Genomic DNA, 6,000 nt, shown 5'->3' with positions numbered 1-6,000 from the left:
GCTGGGACTACAGGCGCCCGCCACCTCGCCCGGCTAGTTTGTTGTATTTTTGGTAGAGACGGGGTTTCACCGTGTTAGCCAGGGTGGTCTCGATCTCCTGACCTCGTGATCCGCCCGTCTCGGCCTCCCAAAGTGCTGGGATTACAGGCTTGAGCCACCGCGCCCTGCCAAGATTTGGGACACTGTATCTTTGAACTCTGCTGTCCTCTGCCTTGGTTCTCAGGCAGACCATCTCTCCACTGGGCATCCCTGACATCTCCAGATATATATGCAAGCAGCTTCAAGTTGTTCAGAGCATGCCTTTTGTAACTGTAGTTAGAGATAAAATTTATAAGCCATTGATTCACCCATTTACACCCAGTGTACAGTTTCAGTGGTTTTTAGTATATTCAGAATTGTGTACACATCACCACTATCAATTTAAGAACATTTTATTGACCCCCAAAATACCTCCATACTCAATAGTGGTAACTCCCCATTTTCTCCAGTGCACCTTTCCCCAGGTAACCATTAATCTATTTTCGTAGGTTTGAGTATTCTGAACATTTCACGTAACTAAAGTCATAATATGTGGTGTGATGTGGTTTTCCCCAGCATGTTTTCAAGGCTCATTTATGTTAACACATGTATGTTACTTCATTCGTTTTTATTGTCAAATATTCCATTGTATGGATATGCCACTTTTGCTTATTCTTCCGTCAGTTAACAGACCTTTGACATGTTTTCACTCTTGGCTACTATGAATAGTGCAGCTATGATCATTCATATGTTTATGTAGATGTGTGTTTTCAATTCTTTTGGGTAAATACCTAGGAGTGGAATTCCTTGGTTATGATAACTGTTTAACATTTTGAGGAACTGCCAGACTGTTATCCAAAGTAGATTTACCGTTTTATTTTTATTTTTATTTAACTAATGTTTTACGTTTGGGGGTACGTGTGTAGGTTTATTATATAGGTAAAGTTGTGTCATGGGAGTTTGTTGTACAGATTATTTCATCGCCCAGGTATTAAGCCTAGTACCCAATTAGTTGTTTTTTTTTGAATCCTCCCCCTTCTCCCACCCTTCACCTGCCTGTAGGTCCCAGTGTGTTAGTCCCCTCTACATGTCCATGTGTTCTCATCATTTAGCTCCCACTTATGTGAAAGCATGCAATATTTGGTTTCCTGTGTTAGTTTGCTAAGGATAATGTCCTCCATCTCCAAGCACCTACAAAGGACATGATCTCATTCTTTTTTTATGGCTGAATAGTATTCCCTAGTGTATGTGTACTGTTTTCTTTATCCAGTTTACCATTGATGGGCATTTAGGTTGATTCTGGGTCTTTGCTATTGTGAATAGACATGCACCATTTTATAAAGCAGTGTTTTAGAGTCTTCATTTGTCTACATCCATAGTTAACTTTTATAGCCGTTAAAGTGAGCCTGAAGTGGTCGCTCATTGTGATTGTGATTTGCATTTCCCTGATGATTAGTGATGTTAAAGCATCTTTGTATGTGCATATTGATTTCTTTGGAGAAGTATCTATTCAAAACCTTTGGCCTTAAATTTGTGTTGTCTTTGGATTGTCAAGTGGTAAGTTTTTAAGATATCCTGGATTCTTCTCATTCCTTACTAGGGACCTTAAGTGTGAAGGTTTACTTCTGGGTTCTAGGTTCTATTCCATTGATCAATGCCTGTCCTGTGTCAGTACTATATGGTCTTATTTATTGTAGTTTTGTCGTTTTGTTTTTTTGTTTGTTTTTAAGACGGAGTCTCACCCTGTTGCCCAGGATGGAGTGCACTGGTGTGATCTTGGCTCACTGCAACTCCCGCCTCCGATTCTTCTGCCTCAGCCTCCAAAGTAGCTAGGATTACAGGCACTCGCCACCACGCCGCGCTAATTTTTGTATTTATGGTAGAGGCGAGGTTTCACCATGTTGGCCAGGCTGGTCTCGAACTCCTGACCTCAAGTGATCAGCGTGCCTCTGCCTCTCAAAGTGCTGGAATTACAGGCGTGAGCCACTGCTCCCTGCCGACTACTCCCTTTTCAACCCCTCCTTTTTCTGCGTGGAAGTTGCTAAGTGGCAGTCAGAAAATGAAAGTACCTCTGATTGGTCCCCTCCCACAACCAATCAGACTAGTGGCTTACATAAAGTGAATCAATGGGAAACCTCTAGAGAGTATTTAAACCGCAGAAAATTCTGTAACTGACTGTCTTGAGCCACTTGATGCATCTGTTCCCACCCTGTGGAGTGTACTCTACTTTAAAATAAATCTCTGCTTTGGCTACCTTGCTTGTGTAGTTTGTTCACTTCTTCTTTAAGATGCCAAGAACCTGGACAGCTACCCTCAACTGCATGCTTTAGAGGAACTCTTCTGTTCCACTGAAGGCCTTTTGTCTATCTTCAGGGGCCGAAAATTGGCTTACTCCTATTGTAAGAAGCAATACTTCCTAGCCAACATGGTGAAATACCATCTCTACTAAAAATACAAAAATTAGCTGGGTGTGGTGGCGCTACCTGTAATCCCAGCTACTGGGGAGGTTGAGGCAGGAGAATCGCTTAAAGCCAGGAGGTGGAGGTTGCAATGAGCCAAGATCACGCCACTGCACTCTAGCCTGGTGACAGAATGATACTTTGTCTCAAAGTAAAAATAAAAAAAGGAAGTGATACTTATACTTCGAATACGGTTTTTACCTCAACACAGTATTGTCTTAATATGGTTTGTATGTGTCATGTGTACTTGGGGGTACTTATCAGCACTTTTCAGATATTTAAGATCACCAGACCTCTAGTACACCGTGTGTCCAATCTTTTGGCTTCCCTAGGCCACTTTGGAAGAGGAATTGTCTGGAGCCACACATAAAATACACTAACGGTAGATGATGAGCTTTAAAAAAAATTGCAAAAAAAAATTATCTATGTTTTAAGAATGTTTATAAATCTGTGTTGGGCCTGATTCAAAGCCGTCTTGGGCTGCATGCTGCCCATGGGCCGCAGATTGGACAAGCTTGATCTAGTAGATGTTTCCTTGAGGTGTGGGTATCCAGAGGGCTCCAAAATGAATTACTTGGCAGAATTCTGATGGGCTAAGTGGCTTCCACTTCATATATTCTCTATTGTCTTTAATTCCCATTTTAGGGAATAATACAATATAAAACATGGTCTAAAATTTGTCTGTGGCATCTCTGCTCTGGAGGCACAACAGACTAGTGTCAATATTCTAGCCTGAGTGATGATAGTCTGTTGCATTGGTCTGAACTTCCTGCTGGCCAGTCAAGATAGATGTGATTGCCAGCACTTCATGCTGTACCTGTGTTAATGAGTCAGAAAAAGTAGAGCAATTTATTTCTTCCTTTTTAAGGGAGAAAGCCCTGTCACTCTCACTGGTGAAGCTTTGTAGTTGGGATATATTTAGTTGGCTCTGTGCGGTGAACGTTGCGGTATGTCCTCCACAATAGGTGTGATCATCCTGCTGGGAATCACCATTGCAGGCACTTTTTAATCCATTGTTGCTTAAGACAAAGTACAATGGATTAGGGTATCTGATCGGATGGCCTGTGGTTCTGAATAGAGTTTGTAGCTGGATACATGAAAGATGGGAAGGCAGAGTTGTAGGTGAACAGCTTCACCATGGTACCCTGATGACTTGCTTTTCTCATAGACCATGGAGGCAAAGCTTAGGCTTAATCACAGGCTGACCCATATTCTGGCCGGACACCCTGCAGGTCCTCCAAGAACAAAGTGAGAGAAAAGCAGCCCCGTGAGAAAGTCACAAAGCTGTTTCTCATCTGCTTCCTTGGTTTCAGTTGAGCATAGGACTTTACCACCTTGGGAGGTATAGTTGCTGGCTATAAAATGGCCACAGTTTGGTGTTCTCATCTGACTTGGTGTCATCCTGTGGGGCTGAGGATACTGATCTTGATTTTGCTGTTGGACTTAGTAATATATGAATCCATTTGGCCTTTTGCTGACTGCACTTACAGAAGCGTAGAGAACTGTTCTGCCCCTTCTAACCACCGTGCTGTAGAGGGACGATTGCAAGTCTTTGTTAATTTGTTGTAACATTTAAATGAGATAAAGTATATAAAGCATTCCACATAGTTCTTTACATACAGATGTTCAAAAGTTAGTTGTTTATAATAGTACAGATGTACTTCAGCTTATGATGGAGTTACATCTCAATAACCCGTATTAAGTAGAAAATAAAGTCAAAAATGGGGTTTTATAGACACGATGGGATGGGAAAACACAACATCCAAAAAAACTTAGCTAGCACAGTACACCATTGATCGTTTTTGTGTTGTTTTGTTTTAACGCACTGTGGGAGGGGCAGCCCCCGCCTCCACCCCCGCCCTGCCAAAACACCAGCGTGCCTCCGCAGGAGGGATTTTTTTGTGTGTTGATTGTTAATGCTCGTGATCACGTGACTGACTGGGTGCTGTGGCCTGCTACCACCACTCAGCGTGAAAGAATATCATACTGCCTATCACAGGCCTGGGAAAAGATCGAAATTCAAAGTACAGTTTCTACTGAATGCCTGTATCACTTTTGCATCATTGTAAAGTCAAAATTATTAAGTCATACCATTGCATTGTGGTCCAGGACCATCTGGGCTTAGAAAAATGGATTCTAGAAAGCCTATTTAAGGACTGATAGGCTAATTTTTTCTATGACTAAGGATACAGAAAGCTAGAGCTAGTACAGGTTGAATAAATTGTGTTACATTTGGAATTCCTGAAAAGTGGCTTTTTACACTGAATTGTTAGTAGTGGTGGTTTTGTTAACTTTCTAGAGGTATCTCTAATTTTTCTAATGCTTATATTGCAAATCAGGTTTTCAATGGAAAATAGACTTTTCTCAATTTAACCATGGATACTCTTCAAATAAACTTTGCTTTGTGGAACATAAGAGATGGAACTTACAAAGCCATAAGGGAAATTTTCAATTTAAAATACCAGAGCAAATTTACATATTTTAGGTATGAGAATAGTATTTCAATGTATATTACATATTTTTTAAGTCCTGTGTGTTTTAGGTACTGAAATGCTTACAGATGAAATCATGCTGTGTCTGTGGTTGGCATAGATAGAAAAGGAAACAGAAGGGGTCAGGACTTTTTCCCATTTAGAAGTTTACATTAGGACTTCTCTTTAATGTGGTGTTCAGATAATGTTTGTTTATTCAGAAAACACTGAAACCTGCTAGACATTATCTAGATGGCATGTGTCTTTTGGGTTGGCCTGAAAGACTTTTTTATGCCTGTTGTATTGGCTGTTAATAGTACTTTGATTTACTCTAATAATGTTGCTTTTACCTTTAATAAATTAATAAATTGTCAACCCACTTTTCCTTTTTTGAGACAGATCTTGCTGTGTCATCCAGGCTGGAGTACAGTGGCAGTACCATAGCCCACTGCACTCTCGACTTCCCATGCTCAAGTAATCCTTCCACCTCAGCCTCCCAAGTAGCTGGGACTATAGGCATGCACCGCCACACCTAGCTAATGTTTCGATTTTTATTTTTATTTTTAGAGACTGGGAGAGACTGGGTCTTACTGTGTTGCCCATGCTGGTTTTGAACTGCTGGACTCTGCCTCAGCCTCTTAGCATGCTAAGATGATAGGTGTGAGCCACCACACCTGGCCAGTGGTAACCCCTATATATAAAACAATTCTTAGGCTGAGGTGGGTGGATCGCTTGAGTTCAGGAGTTCAAGACCAGCCTAGGCAACATGGCGAAACCTCATCTCTACAAAACAAAAAAAAATTAGCTGCACGGTGGCATTCATTTGTAGTCCCAGCTACTTGGGAAGCTGTGGTGAGAGAATTGTTTGAGCCAAGGAGTCGGAGTTGCAGTGAGTTGAGATCATGCCATTACACTCTAGCCTGGGTGACATAGTGAGACCCTGTCTCAAAAAAAAAAACAAAAAACAGAAAACAAATTCTTGCTGTGACTCAGTTTATACTTCCATGTTCTATTTTTTGCTATTTTATCTGACCTACGGCAGACCTGGCCAC

The 6,000-nt window shown here is 41.3% G+C and overlaps 1 protein-coding gene across 1 annotated transcript in view; it reads left to right on the top strand.

Annotated features, from left to right (window-relative positions):
• Positions 1-6,000, top strand: part of KIAA1551 (KIAA1551 ortholog) — a 33,406-nt gene that overhangs the window by 4,160 nt on the left and 23,246 nt on the right. The window lies entirely within an intron of this gene.

This window comes from Colobus angolensis, unplaced genomic scaffold, assembly GCF_000951035.1.
Source record: "Colobus angolensis palliatus isolate OR3802 unplaced genomic scaffold, Cang.pa_1.0 Scaffold591, whole genome shotgun sequence".
Lineage (NCBI taxonomy): Eukaryota > Metazoa > Chordata > Mammalia > Primates > Cercopithecidae > Colobus > Colobus angolensis.
Note: the sequence above shows the minus strand (reverse complement) of the source record. Positions and strands in the feature narration are given on the sequence as shown.